This window comes from Euleptes europaea, chromosome 1, assembly GCF_029931775.1.
Source record: "Euleptes europaea isolate rEulEur1 chromosome 1, rEulEur1.hap1, whole genome shotgun sequence".
NCBI classification, from domain to species: Eukaryota; Metazoa; Chordata; class Lepidosauria; order Squamata; family Sphaerodactylidae; genus Euleptes; species Euleptes europaea.
The window spans coordinates 62,103,580-62,125,664 of record NC_079312.1 but is presented as its reverse complement, the minus strand read 5'-3'; the positions used below and the strand labels follow the sequence as shown (position 1 = coordinate 62,125,664).

The 22,085-nt window shown below is 39.9% G+C and overlaps 1 protein-coding gene across 2 annotated transcripts in view; it reads left to right on the top strand.

Annotated features, from left to right (window-relative positions):
• Nucleotides 1-22,085, top strand: part of CACNA2D3 (calcium voltage-gated channel auxiliary subunit alpha2delta 3) — a 698,701-nt gene that overhangs the window by 296,253 nt on the left and 380,363 nt on the right. The gene's annotated exons all lie outside the window — the stretch shown is intronic.

Sequence of the window (22,085 nt, the reverse complement as noted above, 5' to 3'; positions counted from 1 at the left end):
GCAGTTTAGGTCTAGGAAATCTGAATTAATGGACATTGGGTCAACTTCATAGATCATTCGTTATTTTGAATACTTGCTCCTGTCACTTAAGTCTTATATTCCAATGTCCCAGTCCACCTAGAAACTTCCAGTACATATGTATAATGGGCATCTGTGGTGATACTCCATCTCCAAGCCTAAAAATTAGGGATGGAAAATTCACACCCTACAAACTTCTTCTTTTTTAAAACTTGCATTCTTTATAATTGAGGCTTTTGGAAACAATTAGTCTTTTAGTCCTCAATAAGGGCAATACCTGGACTCAGGATGCCACCTGGCATTCACTTGGCCTGTTATGAAGGGACAATAGGCTTGAAGAACCACTCATTAGAATTAATGAAAACAAATAAGAAACATGTTTATTTCAGTGGTATGCATGACTTGGTGATTTCTTTGTTTTTCATTTCTCTTGCCCTCTAGGTATTACAGTAACAAAGTTACTGGACAGTTGAGGCCTGAGAAAGTGTAACAGATCCAAAGCATGTTTCTTGTTTGACTGCTTCAGATTAATACCATGGAATAGAAAAACTTTTATCTTTTACCTGTTTTTGACAGTAACAGTACCCAAACCCTACCTACCTTCAAACAACAACAACAAATCCCTAGTCACTAATGGAGTTCCTGCCTAGACCAGCAGACCCCCTCCAAGCCCTTCTCCCACCAAAATCTAATTACCCCCACTCTGTAAGATGGCCAGCAGTTAAACTGCCAAATTCCATTACTTGAAAGTAATTGGTTGAGACTCCTGGAGGGTGGAACCCGAAACTGTCCATCACAGCATCCCTGCTAACTTAATGGGAAGACTGCATGCACAAATGGGGGCTATGTGCATAATTGTGCACCTTGCATAGACAGATTTTTTTTAAAGCCAAGTTCCTGCTAATCAAGGAGAGAAAGCCATGGGCAGGATTGAAGGAACATGTATACTAGTAGGGGTGTGCATTCACCTAAAGCTGGACGGGCTGATGAGAATATGCTGTGTTTAACTACAAGCCAAAGGGTAAAGTTGCCAATAAATTGGCACAGTGGGTAGCCGTGTTAGTCTGTCTGCAGTAGTAGAAAAGAGCAAGAGTCCAGTAGCACCTTAAAGACTAACAAAAATATTTTCTGGCAGGGTATGAGCTTTCGTGAGCCACAGCTTACTTCTTCAGATACAGCTAGAATGTATCTGAAGAAGTGAGCTGTGGCTCACGAAGTGAGCTGTGGCTCACGAAATGAGCTGTGGCTCATTCTAGCTGTATCTGAAGAAGTGAGCTGTGGCTCATGAAAGCTCATACCCTGCCAGAAAATATTTTTGTTAGTCTTTAAGGTGCTACTGGACTCTTGCTCTTTTCTACTAATAAATTGGCAGTTGAACAGCCATGGCAACAGGATTCAGTTTGCCCTTCTTCCCTTTCCCTTCCAAATATCTGATCAATAATACTCTTGCTTCTTTTAGAGCGCAATCTTAAAAAGGTTTATTCAGAATGCTACTTAATTCTATTCAATGGAGCTTACACCCAGCAAAGTGTTCTTAAGATTGCACTGTTAGTAGGCTATATCCATGCAATTTTAGCTTCTGTGGGCATCATCTGTTGGATAAGATCTAACTTAAAAAAAAATTATCTGTTTCCTTATGTTTCTAAGTAAAAGGGGAACGAAACTTTGTCCTTCACAAGAATGGTCAGCTTGCTGCTGCTGGACAGGGATACTACTGAGCTTCATTGCTAATCAGTGACCAGGAAGACCTTGTTCTTTGTTTCTAGAAAGATAAGAAACAAACATCCTGTTGCTACAATGGTCCATTTTTAAATACCTGATTAGATAATGTCTAACTATTGGAGGGAAGAGCAATATCATACACATCTATTTCAACAAGTGATCAATCAAAAGCATTTAACTACCTTTAAATTATGGTGATAAAGCAAATTAGAGTATTGTTTCCTTGAATCCAGACCAGCGTTGGAAGCATTCAGATCTGCGTATAAACCTCAAAACAGCACCAATTAATCAGCTCACATCTGTACTTTGTGATCCATAATGAAAGCAGGGATAGGGAAAGCAGAAGGGGGTAGAACTGGAAAAGAAGACATGCAGATCTCTAATTGTGTGTGTGAACTAATCTTGGGGAGAGAGAAAGAGGGAGAGAGAGAAAAAGGAAGAGTGTGTCAGTATGTGGGAAGAGACACTTGATATTCAGGATTACTATTTTACATGGTATACTTCAAACTAGAATATATCTAAACACTCATGAATCTACCAGCACAGATAATAACCTTCAGTTAGCTCAGAATCCTTAATGGAAAGGGTGGGAAAGGCTATTATTTTATTACTTCGGGTAAGTTTGACAGGATGGTTACAGAGTGTTTTGGAATAGCTATTCTTTTTATACATGTGTGTGTTATGTGCCATCAAGTTGCTTTTGACTTATGGTGACCTCCAAAACAATCAGAGTTGTGGCTTCCTTTATTGAGTCAGTCCATCTCATGTTGGGTCTTTTACTGTCTTCACCATTTCCTAGCATTATTGTCTATTCCGTATTTTATTGTAAATCTACAGAACATGTGAAGAGGAGTAAGATATGAAAAATGCAACATATGACATAAAGTACCTACAGTATAATATTTTAATCATCATCTTCAGATGCAGACCTGCTCCCAGTCAGATCCATGATTTGTGCAGCAGACAGAAAGGCAGGCACAGTGTATTCTCCCTGCTTCAGTTTATTTGTAGCTTTTTAAAGTCATGTTATTTTCATTGCTGCCTTTCTTACCCACAAAGGTGTGGGGGGGACCAACTTCGTTCCTGTCGCTGGACCATCTGTGAATGGGCTGTATTCTTTTATATTTGTTCATTTATTTACTTTGTATCCTGCCTTTCTCCCCGATGGGGACCCAAACATCGTTTACATCATTCTCCTTTCCTTCATTTTATCCTCACAAGAACCTTGTGAGGGAACTTCCGGTAGGGTTGCTGACCGAAGCACTGTGTCTTCCCGGGAGCTCCCGTTGGAGAACCAAGAAACATCTAAAATCGGGGGGGGGGACAGTGCCCCCCCCGATTTCTAAATAGTGGAACGGGTGACAGGAATGCTCCTGCTGCTGAAGAAGAGCAGTTTGACTCCTGAATTCTTCGAGAGTGCTTTTTTAAGACTCCCGGAGATTCAGATGCTTGTCCCGCTGGCTTGAGGGGATTTACATTGCCGCAGACGTCTCTTTGGATTAAGGCTTCGCTCTCCCCTATCCAACACCATCTATGCAACTACTTTAAGGAATGAAATCCTCACCCTCCGAAATCTGAGTGAGTGCCAAGGATCGCTTTGTTTTTCTTTGAAAATAAATTAATGAAACTTAAGCAACAAATAGTGATGGAATCCTAGCCTCCCACCCTGAAATATAATTCTATCGGACTTTGTTAAAACAACGGAATAAAATGGCAGGAAGCTTATCAACACCATCTGGAGATAGACTAAACAAACGAGACTTTGAAATGACATACTAACCTCCAATAATAATGCTGGGATATCTGGGAGAGAAGGAGGAAGTTTAAGAAGTCCCTCCTCCAGTTAATGGCCTCCACGGTAAAGATCTTTGGCCTCGTTGCAAGATAGAGGCACCCTGTATTCGGTGCGGGCAGAGAAAACTGGCTGCAAAGTGACATCATAGGACCGGAAGTGCGTTTCCCTGTGCTATAGGCAAACTCATCCTACCTCTCTGATCATAGAAAGGAGACGACAGAAGGTCCGTGGTGCTTCCTATTTCCTGTCCAAGAAGCCGACCTAAAGCGTCCTTATACTCTATGGTGCCTTGATATTTTAAATTTGATTTTTACTTTGATTTGGAGGCCAAATCACAAGAAAATATGGCGAATTAGCTGGGAGGCTATATTAGAATCAGTATACTTCAGGACTGAAAGATTGGAGACCTGCCTTTATATTGAGATTACTGCTAGATTATATGTCTGCAACGTTCTGGATCACTGCATAGCCCTGCAATACCTAAATTTTCTACAGATATAACAATGGAGAAACAAGACAAAAAGATGCAAGACCTTTTAGCCAAACAAACTGATATTTTTACTAAACAAATGGAACAAATGTCCAAACAGCAAGAAAAGCAAATGAGCCAGCTAACTGAGATAGCTGAAAAACTGGACACTGTAACAAAAGAAGTGATGGAGGTGAAGACTCAGGTTACTTCACTGTAATCTGATATGAAGACAATGGATGCCTCTGTCAAGAAAATGACTGAAGAACACAAAGAAGTGAGGAAGAAAGTGGAAGGTCATGAAAAACACCTGGAAAAACTGCAGAAACAAGAGGAAACCACGAAAGATCAACTCTCTATGATGGACTTGAAAGTCAGAGAATGTAATCTACGCCTGAGAAATCTACCTGAAGACTGTGGTGCCACAAGAGAATCACTGGTGAAAACATTGGCTGCCTTATTCCACATAGAAGAACAAGAATTAGACCATGCAATATTTCAGTAATACAAATGAATATTTTACCAAGACTATTGTTTTTGTTTCAGAATTTGCCAATAATTACACAAACAAAATACTTTGATGTGTGGCAGAAGGACTTGTTGAATTTTGTCTGACAAGGGAAAAAATCTAGAATTGCCTATAAATACTTGGTCAACTCTAAAGAAAGAGGAGGATTCGCTCTTCCAAATTTTAAACTATATGCGGAAGCATTGACTTTGGTATGGCTGAAGGACTGGATACAATTTAAAAATATGCGGTTATTGGATTTAGAAGGTTTTGACAACAGATTTGGGTGGCATGGTTACTTATGGTATGATAAACTTAAAAACCACACGGCTTTTCAACATCATATTATAAAATCTTCCTTAATAAAAACTTGGTTAAGATATAAACATCTTTTAGAAACCAGAACACCTCTATGGATCTCTACACAAGAAATGTTAACATTATGACCACTGAGACCATCTCAATTTGTAACATACCAGGATTTATTGTTATGGGAAGGCAATAAATGTGCCCTAAAGGATCATGAAGACTTAAAAGAACATCTGATGTGGTTTCAATATCATCAGATAAAATCTGTATATATACAGGATATGAAAATAGGTTTTACTAAAGATAAATCAATTTTACAACAAATGTTATTGGATAACAATGATAATCTAATTTCAAAGATGTATAAGATGTTGTTGATAATATATACAGAACAAGATCAAATCAAACCTACAATGATAACTTGGGCACAGACACTGGGTTACAACATTCCTTTGAATAGATGGGAAAGCCTTTGGTCAAGAGATATGAATTGTATACTTTCACAATCGTAAAGAGAGAATATTTACAAGATGATCTACAAGTGGTATTTGACACCAAAAAAGTTAGCTAAAATGTATAGAACAATGTCACCAAATTGTTGGAAATGTCAAGATGAGGTTGGTTCTTTTCACCATGTATGGTGGCTATGTGAAAAAGCCAAGAACTTTTGGGATATGATCTATAATGAATTAAGACTGATAATACAACAAAATATCCCTAAAACTCCGGAAATGATGTTGTTAAGTATCATACCAGAATCTATACGGACTCAGAGATCTTTTTTGATATATGCCACTACAGCTGCAAGATTGGTTTATGCAGCAAAATGGAAATTGTCTGAGACACCGGATAAGACTGACTAGATTAATAAAATGTTGGAACTAGCAGAAATGGCTAAACTCACTGCATTAGTAAATCAAAAGGAGAATATGGAATTTGTGGGAGAATGGGAAGCATGGACAATATACTGTGTAAATGAATTTAACCTGGGAAATGTAAAAGGTTATGTTTTAATCTAATTCAACTGATTAAACTAGAAATAATATTAATGTTAATATTTAGATTTTAAGTTGATGAGATATGTAATTAAATTTATAAATGGAATGTTATAATGAATTAGAATTTAAATACAAAGGGGAAAACAGAGATATCAAATAGATAGAAGAGGGGAGAGGGGAAGTCAATAAGTTAGGATTTATATTGTTTAGATAAATATTGTTTATGATGTACAATTATGTTAAATTGAATGATGGAACTGAATGTGATCTAAGTAGAAAATAAATATATATATAAAAAAAACAAAAACCTTGTGAGGTAGGTTAGGCTGAGAGTGTGTGACTGGCCCAAGTAGGGTTTCCAGTCTCCTGGTATTAGCTGGAGATCTCCTGCTACTACAACTGATATCCAGTCAATAGAGATCAGTTCACCAGGAGAAAATGGCTGCTTTAGTCATTGGACTCTATGGCACTGAAGTCCCTCCCCTCCACAAACCCCACCCTCCTCAGGCTCTACCCAAAAACCTCCTACCGGTGGTGAAGAGGGACCTGGCAATCCTAGGCCCAAGGTCACCCAGCAAGCTTCTATGGCACGAGAAGGGGTTCAAACTTGGGTTTCCCAGATTCCAGTCTGAACCACTACACAACACTGGCACTTTGCATATGTGTGTGTGTGTGTGTGTTAGCAAGTTCCTCAAGCAAGCAGGTCTCTGGAGAGACAACATGCACATTTTCTAAATAACCAATAAATACACAATGTAATCCCCACATCAGCCTCTTGGCATATTTTTTCTCAGGCAGGCTACAGCTCTCCCTTCATCTTCCTTCCTAGTGGAAAGGGAGCCTGATAGCCTTCCTACAGTTTCTTTACTCAGTTTCTCAATCCTTCCATCTTAGTTACCTCAGGGTGCCCTGTTGAGGCATCCTGGCACCTCTGCAGAAGGAGGGAATTGGCACTCCTCTTTCACCTTCCTTTAGAGAGGCCTACAGCCTCCACCCATACCCACCCAGTTGTGGGTTGATTCCTCAGCTGCCACGTGAAACAAATTCCCTCGTGGGTCAATGATCTTGGTAGCTGATGTCATCACCAGGCACACCAGGATCTCACGAACAAGTATTACTCATCAGCCTTGGAGTGACTCATAGATGCCCAGGAAGGCTGGCACGGGTTCACTAACACTAACAAAGAATTACATTAAAATATTCTAATTGCTGTGGATACTGCACCAATAAAAGGGGGGGATCTACTGTTATATTAAAGGGAAATGTATGTGAGCCCTAATATCTTGAAATTTACCTTTCCAAAATAATGGCAACGTTAGCTCTTTCTGTATGGATTTGTTTTGCATAGTATTTCCTTCTCAGATGCATTTATGGCATGTGATTTTCGACACTGTGGCAACAATTCTGTAAAACTACTCTGATTAAAATTACAGTTGTTGATAAATTTATTACTGCTTGCATGCCAATTTTCCCCCAACTAAGTTGAGATATTTTAATAATGTGTATGATAGATCTCTGGGAATTTTATATCCTGTCATCTGTTCAGTATGGAATATAACAATTCTTCAGAATCTTTCTATCTTTCCACAGTTCCAAAACTGCAAAAAATCTGCCTGCTGGCCTTTTCCAGAATGCCAACAGCAATCATTACTCAGATTGTAAATCAGGTTCAATTTATATGGTGTTAAATACAACTGATGGCATATTTTAAATAGATTTCCCTCAAATTTGATGCTATTAGATTTCTAAAAGTATTTTTCCAAATCTATTGCCAGAACTTGGATCCCTAGATCCTTCTACTTTTTTTTGGGGGGGGGGGGATAATACACAGCATTAATGTTTCAAGTAACAAGCCTTTTTATTAGGTCCCTGATATACTAAATAGAAGTGTTGAAATATTTGCAATTTGTTATTTGTTTGTACACCTTCTCACTTTTTGCCAAATTGGCCATCAAAGTGGCCAATTTGTAAATAATGTAAATAATTAAAACTCAAATAATGGTTGCGAACTCCTCTCCAAGGGAAGGTGGCACTGTATAGCCCAGTCTCATCAGATCTTGGAAGCTAAGCAGAGCCAGTACTTGGAAGGGAGACCTCCAAGCAGTGGCGGATCTACATTTTTGGGGCCCTGAAGCTTGAACTGTTATGGGGGCCCCTTCGCAACCAGCAACAACAGGGCAACATCCAATAAGGCCCTGGCCCCAGCCTGATGGAATGTTCTTCCAAGTAACATCAGGGCCCTATGGGACCTTCAGAAGTTCTGCAGGGCCTGTAAACAAGAGCTATTCAACCAGGCCTACAATTGAGGGAAACCACAGGTTGTCATCGTCACTGGCCTCCCTCTCCTCTCCCTCGGGGCTTCTGATATGAGGATTTGGCTACTTGGCCAGGCCTCCAATGGCCCTGTAATTATACAAGTACCATCTTGTTAACTGTATTGAATGGTTTTATGAATTTTATTGATTACTTATGAACTTTAGATATATATGATTTTATTATGATTGTTGTGACTTGCTGTCAGGTAAGAGACAGGAATGGGGCTCTGCAGTAGCTGCCACCACTCTGGTGTGAGCCTAACTCAAGAAGGCCCAGAGCACCCTGCCTGCCCCTGGCTGCTTCTTCTCCCAACAGGGTATACTTTCTAGGTGACCAAATGAGGCATGAGGACCCAGGGCAGAGTAACAAACAGTTTATTAAAAAGGTCTAATAATAATGATAACTCAAGCCACAATAGGATGACAAAACTAGTAAAGGCAGGCAATCAAACAAATAAGACCCTAACACATCTATCTTTACTGTCCCTAACCATCTGGGACTAGGCCTCAGGCTAACTCACCCCTTCCTGGATGAGGGATCCCTCCATCTGCAGCAGCCTCTCCCCAGCCCTGCCCCCTAGGAGTGAACCCTCTCCCTTTTCAGGCAAGGCATTTTATTCTTTCTCCCCAGACACCACTCCCTTACCCCTGATTGGCCCTAGCCTTCCCTCCAAATCCTCTTCCACCAATCACAAGGCCCAGAGGGTACCTGGGAGATGTAGGCCTGGTAATTACTTTAATATAGGCCTCCCTAGGGCCTGTAGGCTGCACTTGAGGCCTAGGATCATTACACCCACCCTGAGCCTGGCTTTGACTGGGAATGAGGGTGGGTTACAAATTTAACTAATAAATAATAATAATAGGGAGGGGGTCATCAGAGGGATAAAGAGGTGAAAATCTGATCTTTTGGTGGTAAAATGCACAAGCGAGACGAATGCACCCTGAATTGAGAATTCAGATGTCTTTTTATGGTTCTGATTGGCTCTAGCCTAAGGGCTGAGCTATAGAATTATTAAGCTGTGCACCAACAAAGGATTTGAGGATCCAGCTGCCAAAATGTAGGCTATGAATAGATTCTGGTGAGCTCAGTGAGCCCTTAGAGCTGGGGGTTCAAGCACTGCAAGCCCCCAAGAAAACTTTGAAATTTGACCAATTACAGGGACATTTGAGGCCATGTGAAATGGAAATTAGATAGGGTGACCATATTTCCTTGAGACAAAAATGGGACATTGGGATGGCAAAAACGGGACAGGGGTTATGTAATATTCTGTAATCATGAAAAAGCAAAATGATTAAAAAAAGTTTTATTACCCAAACATATTGAGCTTCTTCAGTGACAGAACCCATACAAAAATTTAGGTAGACGTAGAGGGGGACTGGCTAAAATCAAATTGAGAAATTTAAAAATAATACTGTTATTTTATACTACATACAACATTTCACTATATTTTAGTTGTTTTAGCTAATCAATATAAATAAAAGTATTTTAATTTTAATAATTTTATATAATTTTACAGCAGCATGATAAATATTAATGCACTGCTGATATCATACTGCCCTTGTACAAATCTATGGTGAGACCACACTTGGAATCCTGTGTACAGTTCTGGTCACCACACCTAAGAAAGGATATTGCAGAGTTATCCGGGCTGTGTGACAGTGGTCTTGGAATTTTCTTTCCTGACGTTTCGCCAGCAGCTGTGGCAGGCATCTTCAGAGGAGTAACACTGAAGGACAGTGTCTCTCAGTGTCAAGTGTGTAGGAAGAGTAATATATAGTCAGAAAGGGGTTGGGTTTGAGCTGAATCATTGTCCTGCAAAAAGTATCAAAGGTAATGTGCTAATCATTGTCCTGTAAGTATCAAGATAATGTGCTAATGAGGGTGTGGTATGTTAATATGGAACTATTGTATCCTGAAGTGATCTGTTAATGTGTGAAATCCAAAGCTAATCCACATGGCTATTGTGGACTGTAGTCTTTGTTAGTCTGGAGGTTTTCAGGACAGGAAGCCAAGCCTTATTGGAGGGCTTTAAGAGGGGAGTGGAGGAAAGGGGAGGAAAGGGGTTTTCATGGCTATTAGAATGGATGCTAGTCATGCTGCATACCTATTCTCTCTAGTATCAGAGGAGCATGCCTATTATTTTGGGTGCAGTGGAACACAGGCAGGCTGGTGCTGCTGCATTCGTCTGTGGCTTCCTAGAGGCACCTGGTTGGCCACTGTGTGAACAGACTGCTGGACTTGATAGGCCTTGGTCTGATCCAGCAGGGCCTTTCTTATGTTTTTATGTTCTTAGGATTAAAAGAAATTAAGATGGTGTAGGGAAGAATCGGTGTGCTCAAACTCCAGAGAGATTAGAGTCCTGAGTGGGGCTCATGGGCCCTAGCTTGTTTAACTAAAGCTTCATATAATTCTTATATCTATTTACTTGAAGATCCACTACACCTCCCCTCCTGTGAACACGTTTTACAGTGCAAGCCTATGTTGACTCTGCGCAGCCATTTTTAATTGGCCAGTAATAAATTAGTACTTGATGTTGATTACGATTTTTAACTTCACAATTTGAAGTTTTAAATTTTTTTTGAATGCTTTATCGTTTTAAAGTTGTTTTTTTTAAAGAAAAAAAAACAAGCCTTGATTCCCAGTTGGCTGGGAGAAAGGGATGGACAGGTTAGGTTCTGCCTCTCCCTAAGAGACCAATGAGAGCTGACAGAATGTTAGTGAGAGACAGTTGGAAAACAGCAGTTGCGAGTTGGCTGCTATGGAGTTAGATAGAGGAGAGTATGTGTGACTGAGTGGAGCTGAGACAAAGAGCAGCTTAAAGCTAAATGGAAAGAAAAGTTAATTTGTAACAAAAGATCCCAAATGCTAGAATAGGGAAACAGTTCAAAAATTAATAGGAAAAGAAGTGTAATGTCTACCGTACTTTCTTCAGTGTTATGTTCGAACCATAAATAAAAGATAACTCCTGTGGGCTGTGTGTCTCATGGTAAAACGCACACACACACCAGTCTATGTATGTTTTAGGATATGAATACATGGTGGCAGCATGTGTATGGAGCAATGTTTGAGCCCCCAACCACAATAATTCTGTAAAGTGTTTGTGTGAGGGCCTGCTATTAAAGTGTTGCTAGTCTTCTGTGTCTGCTGATGTCTCTGTGAGTGAGAGGAAAGGTGAAATGGTCATGGCTTACTCTATATTTTAGAAGAGACAAGAGGGGTAGTGACTGTGACAGCCTGACCTAGTTGTAACCCTGAAGCTGAGAGAGAGAGGTTGTGAAGGGTGGAAGGCATTTGGTGGCCATTTATGCTTGGGTACTTGCCTTAGGATCCCCACGGGACTGCTTTGGAGCTTTGTTGGAGTTATTAATGATTTTTCCTACCTTCAGAAATCACTTTGCCCCACCACACACTTGACGTGTTTTAAACAACCTGTTTTAGCACAAATTTTAAGTTTGCCTCAATCCCAAAGTGAGACAAATGATCACCATTTCAATGCATAGGTTTTAGCTTTGGTTTTCTCTCCCCACTCCTATTCTGCTTGTCCCTCCTTCATGCAGTGCCTCCACCTGGAAGCCATTTTGTTTAGTGAGTGATTGCAGGAAGAATGCTGGAATTATATAGGTAAATGTGCTTGCCCAGCTTAAGCAGTGTTTATATATCTCTGGGCACAGAGCAGCTTCCCCCCCCCCTCTTAATTCTTTCTTCTGTGGTGGGATAAAGATTCCTAGGTTTCTAACCTGACATTCAAAATGAGATGTGAGGCTAGTAGGGTAAACATAAAGGTTTACCCTGTGCAAGTACAGGGTCATTACTGACCCATGGGGTGGCATGACATCCTGACATTTACTAGACAGACTATGTTTACGGAGTAGTTTGCCGTTGCCTTCCCCAGTCATCTACACTTTACCCTCAACAAGCTGGGTACTCATTTTACCAATCTTGGAAGGATGGAAGGCTGAGTCAATCTTGAGCCAGCTACCTGAAACCGACTTCTGTAGGGATTGAACTCAGGTCATGAGCAGAGCTTTGACTGCAGTATTGCATCTCGCCACTCTGCACAATGGGAATGCTTATTTTCAAGCGTGCCCCTCCAAAGCACGCCACTTCACTTGCTCTAAAGTGCTTCTATATATTTTTCTTGACATGTGAGATGCTTATTAAAATCAATGCCAGTTTCCATCACCATCAATAAACAAAAACAGCAATATTTCATCAATCATCTGCATTCAAATTAAATGTTAAGCCCAGAAGCATTATCTAGGTTTGATTTAAAATAGATGGAATATGTCATAAAGATTGGTACTAGACAATGAATACTGTTAATGTATTTTCATATCCTTTCCTTTCTCCCTTAGAAGCTTCTTGATTAATAAATATTGAGCAGCATAGTTCTAAATTCATTGTTTGAGGGATATAAGGACTGAGATAAATTTTACCACTGCCAATGTAACCTTAGGATCACTGTCACTTAACAAATAAGATATTATCTCAGTCACAAAGATACTAGTCCAGTCTGTTAGAAGAGGAATAATATAACTTGATCTTAGATCCTCATATAAATGATATTCCAGGAACATGTGTGCTATAGACTCAATAGAACCAGTAGAACTTTTGCAGGTCCATTCTGAATATGGTAAGTTCATGTATATACCTTGCATAACCATAGAAGGGTTAGCATTGAATCTAGCAAGAAAAAATCTCCTTAAAATGAGGAATTGATAAGAAATAGGTATATGCAGGCAAGCAATATGGGGGAGGAATTCCAAACAACTGAGACGAGCAAACGCAATGAGCACAAATCAATGTGCTAACCTAATTAATCTCTTTAATATGCTTTTTTATTTCAGAAAAAGCCCCAGCTTTCCTAAGATCTCTAATCATATCCCATGATATGCCTATTAATGACAATTTCTCATCAAAATTCCTCAGTGTTAAACAACAGCCTAAATTGTAGCTGGAAGACAAACAACCATGTTCTAGCTTCAAGAGACATTTGTCCAAACTCAGAACAAAGAACAACACCAGTGACGCATGGAGAAACATTTAACAGCCTCCATAAAAACTGGAGCAGAGGATGATCAATAGACTAAATAACAGCATTTATCCAAATGGCAGCACAAAAAAGAATAATTGGAATAATTTTTAGATTAAAAACTTGAATAGCTCCAGGGATATATTTTCCACCTCTGATATAAAATAATTTACTATTGCTCCAATACCAGGTTTGATTTTATTAGACACAGCGTTTTGATGGGGGTTCCAGATCAGATTATAAGAAAAGAGAATACCAAATTATGCAAACTCCTTAACCTAATCAACATCAATGCCATCTAGTACTCAACAAAAAGAGGGCAGTTTTCTCTTCTTTGAGAAGATCATAATCTTTGATGTATGGTGATTTATTGGAGGACCTTCCCTAAAAACAATACTCAGAAAAAATTTGTAATGATCTTTGCAAACCATGTACAGGACAAAAGATCTGCATTGTCATCATAAAGCAGGATTGGAATACTATGGTTTGCTAATTTTGGTGGGTGACAAACCTTCTGAAAATTCACTTCTAAATCATTCAAATATAAATTGAACAATAAAGGAGCTAGAAGGCAACCGTGTCTAACCCTCCTGACCAAATCAAAAGGCTCGGACAATTCTCCTTGGTTGCCACAGTAGACCTGAGCCAAAAGATCCTTATGAAATTGCTGTATGAGCCATAACAAGCTTCTATCCATGGTGGAATTTAATAATTTCCTCCAGAGTCTTTCTCTAGGAATAGCATCAAAAGCTCATTTAAGGTCCATGAAACCAACATATAGAGCACCATTGTGAGGAAAAGAATATTTCTCAGCTAAATGTGAAAGTTAATGGTTCTAGTTAATATTGAGGATGGTGCTGAGTTGTTTTCTGTTGCCCAAGAAGGTCGGACCAGAACCAACGGGTTGAAATTAAATCAAAAGAGTTTCCGTCTAGACATTAGGAAGAATTTTCTAACAGAGCGGTTCCTCAGTGGAACAGGCTTCCTCGGGAGGTGGTAAGCTCTCCTTCCCCGGAGGTTTTAAAGAAGAGGTTAGATGGCCATCTGTCAGCAATGCTGATTCTGTGACCTTAGGCAGATGATGAGAGGGAGGGCTATTATGGAACTATTATGGTATGTCTCCATGATTTTGGAATAGCTCCTGAAGCACTGATCTGTGTAAAAACAGGAGCAAGAATATCAGCCTACCAATGAGGGTTCACTCTAAATAGTTCATTTGGGATTAAGTCAGAACCTGGGGCTTTCCCCTGAGGGAGGCAATCAATGTGGGACTTAATTTCAGCAGGGGACATAACCGGCCATGTGTGCAAAATAGTAGAGGTTACTACAGTTCCTAAATCTAGATTGTCTGGGGGAAAGAAAAAAGGTTCTTAAAATAAGTTACCCAAATGGAAGATGGAATACAGGCAGGGACTTTCACATGACCATTATTGGCAGAATTGACAGTAGACCAAAAGGCTGTGTTGTCATTGTTATTTATAGCTGTAATCAGACGTCTCCAGTTCGTATATAAGTGCTCCCTTTTCCTCCAGTTAATCAAACTCTTGTAATTCTTCTTCACAACTAGCATCCCCTTCAGAACACAGTATTATTGCTTTTGAACTCTCTATGTTTCCAAGAAATTGCTCTTTTAAGGAGGTTGCATTCTCTATAAAACCAAGAGTTTTGCCTAGTTGAAACTAATGGTTTTGAAGTAATTTTCTTAATAAATAAAGATGCAAATAGACCCATTAAATTAAAGACTGCATTTAAATCAATAACAGCAGTCTTATGCCTAAGAAAGGAGCCCCGTGGCGCAGAGTGGTAAAGCTGCAGTACTGCAGTCGAAGCTCTGCTCACGACCTGAGTTCGATCCCAGCGGAAGTTGGTTTCAGGTAGCCGGCTCAAGGTTGACTCAGCCTTCCATCCTTCCGAGGTCGGTAAAATGAGTACCCAGCTCGCTGGGGGTAAAGGGAAGATGACTGGGGAAGGCACTGGCAAACCACCCCGCAAAACAAAGTCTGCCTAGAAAACGTCGGGATGTGACGTCGCCCCATGGGTCAGGAATGACCCAGTGCTTGCACAGGGGACCTTTACTTTTTACCTTTATGCCTAAGAAGAGCCATCCTTAATGAAGTCACTTCTAAAGGCTCCATTTTATATCACACTAAGGAGTGAACCTTAGGGTTCCACAGAGCACGTGCAAGGCCCTTATGGCTTTGGTGTAATGATTGATGATGAGTTGACATTAGATGATGGGCACAAGATAAATTAACTGAAAGACTTTCATACTATTAATTAAAAGCAAAAGGTCCAATGAGGCCAGGAAGTAGTCAGTAACACTGGCACTGTTTTGTCCAAAAATGTAAACTCTGCATTTGGATCGATCCGTGATTGCCCATTTACTATTATTATTTTTTTCTGAATAGCATATTAAACCGGCATAAACCAGCAGGGTTTATTACAGAATCCTTAGATGTTCTGTTGTACCATAATCTTCATGAAAGGTCCCTATCAGTCTTTGAAAAAGGATGCTATCATTCTGCCCTATCCATGCAATAAGTCACCAGCCATAAGCATTGGAGAAGTTGGGTAACTATTTTTAATATCATCAAATAATTCACTCAATTGACTCCAATTTCGTACCCCACTATTTGACCTAGCAGGAGGTATATAGACAGAAAATAGAATCAAAGAGAAGGAACTCAGATTTAACCTAATTGCAAGAGCCAATTTGTCAGCGATGAGGTAGTCAATTGATTTTGGGTTCAGAGAAGTAGAGATAAGACAAGCTTAGCCAGCACGAGTGTGGCCCATAGGCCTTTTGATTCCATTCTGGGAAAAATAAGAGAAACCTGAAAGAAAAAATCTCGTCAGTAGCCCAAGTTTCTTGTACAAGAATAGCATCAAAAGATGAAAAAATGACGATGTATCTGAGCCAGTAATTCTAGCTGACCAACCAGCAACATTCCAGCACAGACGTTTACAAAAAAGAAAGAGAATCCTTATCAGGAAGAACTATGGGACGGGCTGTGGCTCAGTGGTAGAGAATCCGCTTGGCATGCAGAAGGTCCCAGGTTCAATCCCTGGCATTTCCAGTTAAAGGTGCTAGGCAAATAGGTGATGTGAAAAACCTCAGCCTGAGATCCTGGATAGCCACTGCCGGTCTGAGTAGACAATACTGACTTTGATGGACCAAGGGTCTGATTCAGTATAAGGCAGCTTCATGTGTTCATGTCTCCAAAGGCGAGTTTGAATTTACAACAGGCGTGCATACAATTATTGTTGGTTCCAACAGAATTGGAACATTGTTTAAGTAAGGTGGATTCCTGGGAAGGCTTCTTTGCTAAGTAAGGAATAATATCACCCATTAGGCTGAACTTAGATTGGTTCTCAGCTGTATTAGGAAATGTAGGAGCCTTCATTTTAGCTGGGCAAGATTGTTCTTAAGGTTCCCCAGCCTATCAATTATATTATTTTATTCCTCCACTGGGAGAGCAGAAAAAGTGTGAATTAAATTTGAACCTCCATTATCAAATATATTATCCTTCGACATAGTTGGCAGCATAGGGGAACATTTACAAGCTGCCAATAATCTAATATAACAATTCATGGAATTTCAATTTTGGTCAGCTAGAAGGACACTCTTGGTTTTAATCAGAGACAAATCTATCAGAGCCTTATCACCCTTATGTAAACTGACTTGACTTTGAGGGGCAGATTTAACTGGATTATTTTCCCAGGGATTTTGATGGGTCTTTGGTCTGAAACAATGGCACTATTGCTGATGCATGAAAGCATTTTTTAGGGGAAATGCCAAATGAGTTAAACCAGTCTTGATTGCCTAAAATCAATGCAGGCATCTGAGGAGAATCAAAAGGACAGGACAAGCAATTTTTTCTTAGTAAACCGGAAAGTGTGTCCAAATATTTCAAATCAATGTCCCTAGGATGACACTGCAATACAAATGCTCTTTAATACGCCATTTCCCATGCCAGTTTATGATCTGTCCCTGATAGGGGCATATAGACAAGGAAATCCTGAATCTATCAGGTGTAAGACTGGAGTGGTTAGGCCTTTGTATAGTGTGTTAATCATCAATCCCAGCAGAATTGTTCCTCTGAAGATGTCTATTAATTTATTTTGAAAACCTTGAATTACTAATTTAGCAGATTTGATACAGTTTTCAACATTGACAGTCTAATCATAATTCTCAATGTATGATGGCAAGTCTACATCTCAGTAATCACATCGGTAAACAGTTTCATAGGCATTTCAGGCTTTAATATAGCAATTTGTTTTCCTTGCATTCTGCACAATAGGAAATATAATAAAATAGCTAATGGGATTTTGTGAAATTTTTACTCTGTCAAATTTTGATAAATTATAATTTACTTTTGACCTATTTATATGTGTTCATTTGAATCCCCCAAATTGCTTAAGCTTGAAGTAGTTAACATCATAAATGTCCCAATCTAATTTTAGATATAATGCATCAACTCGTATTCATTTTTATTCAACGAATGATTGTATTTATTTCTGTAATGTGCAAATATGTACCAGCATGGTTTTAGGCACATATGCAAATGGCCTGAGAGAAAAAGGCTATTTCTGTTTTGCTCCATGAAGATTTGGGGTAGTTCAGTATAAAAGGCTAAATGGATATTACCCTGCTGCATCATACAACAGACATGAAAAGAAGGCAAATCTAAAATGACTATTAACCATACAGTCAACATATAACATTTGACATTAATAACAAACCCTTGCAGGCAACATTTGGGATATTGGATTGGCAAATTGACAGCTCTTATATTAAAAATACTGAAAAATCTCTGCATGAGTTTGTTTATTTCTGGAATGTGCTGGTTGTAATTTTAAAAGTTCTCTTTGATAGTCTTCAATATTACTTTATTAGACAGTTCCATTTGTTTTTCTTTTTTTAAAAAAATTCTATGGCTCCAGTCACTTTTTAAAAAATTGACTCATCATTGCAGTCTTGTGATTTTGGCTTGTAGTTTAGCTGATCAGATTGCTACATTTCAGAGAAGAGCCATGCATTATGTTAATGGATTTTTATGTGATCAGTTGTTCAGGATCTCTTCATCTTTCACATTTATCACATTTGTTTTTAATATTGTAAATGTCATAATTATTATTGCAGTATATGTTCTCACAGCTTTCTTAAATTAAATTAGCTATTCCAAGCAAATGTGAGAGGAGATGAAAAAGAAGAAGAGTTGGTTTTTATATGCCGACTTTCTCTACCACTTAAGGGAGACTCAAACTAGCTTACAATCACCTTCCCCTCCCCTCCCCACAACAGACACCCTTTGAGGTAGGTGGCACTGAGAGAGCTCTTAATAGAACTGTAACTTGCCCAAGGTCACGCAGCTGGCTTCATGTGTAGGAGTGGGGAAACCATTCCAGTTCACCAGATTAGCCTCCGCCGCTCATGTGGAGGAATGGGGAATCAAACCCAGTTCTCCAGATCAGACTCCACTGCTCCAAACCACTGTTCTTAACCCCTATACCACGCTGGCTCTCTAACAGGGTGACAGAACTGGAAAGCATGGCTGTATATCACAAAGGAGAAGAGTCCATTCACTCTGTCCTTATTTAATAAATATTTAAAAGATTTTTCCAAAGGAGATTATCATTGTGACTTTGGTTCATTATTGCACTTTTGGTCATAAAGCCTCACCAAAGTTGGTACATATGTCAAGGAGATACAAGGGAAGAGAAAAAATTTCATGAATCTTGTGGCGAACACTGGCTGCCAGGGCAACTAGGATAATTTCCCCATCCAGTAGCACTCTGGTTACTGTAGCAATCTCATCTACCACATTTTTATCCCACACCTCCTGCAAGAAGCTTGAGACAGAGTGCATAGTTCTCCATTTTATTTTCATAAAGACCCTATGAAGAAAGCTACACTGGGAGGAAGAGAGGCTGGTAGCTAATAGATTTCCCATCTCCTGTAAATAAAGGGTTTATTTTATGTGTAAAGCTATATACAATGATTAGCTATTTATTCCCAAGACTTTATTCCCAAGTATTGTGCCCATACTATAAAGCTATTAATGGTTATAGCTTTTCAATACTACTGAAGAATTTTTATCCTAAGGTAGACGATTGGCTCATTTAAAAGTAGATATTTTTCCTGTGGACAATGGATCATGCCAGCATGGTATAGTGTTTAGAGTGTCAGGCTAGAATGTGTGTATGTGTGTGTGTAAAGCGCCGTCAAGTCACAGCCAACTTATGGTGATCCCTTATGGGGTTGTCAAGGGAAGAAGATGAAGAGTTGGTTTTTATGTACTGACTTTCTCTACCTTTTAAGGAGTCTTAAAGTAGCTTACAATTTCCTTCCCTTCCCCTCCCCACAACAGACACCTTGTGAGGTAGGTGGGCCTGAGAGAGTTCAGAGAACTGTGACTAGCTCAAGGTCACCCAGCTGGCTTCATGAGTAGGAGTGGGGAAACCAACCCAGTTCAGCAGATTGGAATCCGCCGCTCATGGGAAGGAGTGCAGAAAACCAACCCAGTTCACCGGATTAGTGTCCATTGCTCATGTGGAGGAGTGGGGAATCAAACCCGGTTCTCCAGGTTAGATTCCACTTCTCTTAACCACTACACCACACAGGCTCTAACAGAGGTGGTTTGCCATTGCCTTCCTCTGCATACCAATCCTGGTATTCCTTGGTGGTCTCCCATCCAAATACTAACCAGGGCTGACCTTACCTAGCTTCCAAGATCTGATGAGATTGGGCTTGCCTGGACCTTCCAGGTCAGGGCAGGATCTCAGAGACCCAGGATCAAATCCCCATTCTGCCACATTAAGCTTACTGGGTTACCCTGGCCAGTCATTCTCTCTTGGCCTTACCTATCTCAGTGTCATTGTGAAGATAAAATGGAAGAAGGTAGCACAATGTTGTAAGCCACTTGGGGTCTCCATTGGGGAGAAAAAGGGGGTATAAATATCGAAAAAAGTAAACTGTTATATAGGTCAGGGCTACTCTACTGTGCGGGGTTGAGAGTTTTCACCAAAAATCCAGGCAAACAGACATCTATTTGACCAGCTGTTAGCGTAGCCTCACCTAGCCCAGTTTCAATAACGAATGTGAGCTCATGACAATGAATATGCACACTTTCCATTCTACAAAATGGCACTAGCCACTTTAGCATGCCCTTTATGAAGGTAAAACACCATGTTGCTATTTGATGTTGTACTTGTTATACATATATTTTTAAAACCTTGCATTATTACTAAAAAGAAAATTCTGGAAACAGGCCAGGAGGTGGGCTGTCATCCACTCAAAACTGGTGTCAAGGGTAAAATGACCTATTGGTCCCCTGGGCAGTCAAACCCTATAAATGCTATCCCAAAAGTATATATCATATGAAGGTCTTAAATTAGATAAACTAACTTCCTATCTATATAAATCTCCCCTTGGTACACTACTAGAAGAATATCAGGCAAAATTATTCCTTTTACATTTGGGAACAAAAATATATTAAACAATAGGGATTTCAGTAGGCTATAGCAGGTACAAGAATAGTCCACAATTTCTAACTCTCCAGTCCCAGAAAATGTTCCTGAAACTTTGTGAATTACCAGAAGAGAAGTTTTTAAAACACTGTTTTTTTTTTCATTCTGAGATACACCACCTTTGCTCATTACATTATTTATGAGATCTTTAAAAAGTAATTAAATGCTAAAAGCTCCGTAAACTACATTAATAGTGTTCATGTACATAAATGTGTTTGCAAAAGCACAATAGAATGTTAATGCTGTTACTTATAGTGTGGTGATGAGGACTGCATAAAGATGTCGTGAACAAATCGCAATTTCTTCATTGCTGAAGAAGCGTCAAACACTCAGGCTCATGTCCACCTTCCTCCTCCCTGTTTGCCTGGAGCCATGATTGAAGGATTCCTAAATAAGAAAAACCTCCAATTTAACTCGAGTTTGTTGTGATGTTAGAATGTGGGTGCTTTAACAAATTGGAGGGTGTTTTTTTGCTCACAAAGCTGAATTTTAAACCAGGATTAAACTGCAGTGTGGAATCCTGGTTAATGGGGAAAAGAACTCCTAACAGCTAGGGTTGCCAACCCCACTTTGGGAAATTCCTGGAGATGTGGGGGCAGAGCCTGGTGACAGTAGAGTTTAGGGAGGGGAGGGAGCTTAGCAGAGTTGTGATGCCACACAGTCCACCCTCTGAGGCTGCTGAGGCTGGAAGAAGTTGTAATTCTGGGAGAACTCTAAGCCTCACTTGGAGGCTGGCAACTCTGCAAACAACTCATAAATTACACAAATTAGAATAAGCTTGAAGACTTCTAAACTAAGAAAGTATTCAGTCATGACTCCTAGTGTGGGGGGAGGAAGGAAGAGAAAGGGAAAGGATTCAAAATTCAAAGGTTCAAAATTCAGCCCTGAACCCACTTGTTGCAAAGCAATGGTCCAAGCTGTATTCGGTTACTTCAGGGTCTCCTTGGATCTATATGATCAGACGTACATTTGTGAATTTCCCCACTGGAAACTCAGTTCCCAAGTATGAAGGGTAGGGTTGCCAACCTCCAGGTATTAGCTGGAGGTCTCCCACTATTACAGTTAATCTCCAGCCAATAGATATCAGTTCACCTGGAGAAAATGGCCGCTTTGGCTATTGGACTCTATGGCATTGAAGTCCCTCCCCTCCCCAAACCTTGCCCTCCTCAGGATCCACCCCAAAAACCTTCCATGGGGGGTGAAGAGGGCCCCTATTTGGATCAGGACCATGGCAGATGAGGAGAAGGGACTTATTTCTTACCCTGCACCATTTCCTCAACCTGAAACAGACCTGGAGTGCTGTGTGTCCCTATCAGTATATTGTCCACATGTACTGATTGGGTGCATAAAGGCTTTTCCAGTGGACAAAATAATGCTCCCAAGGGCCA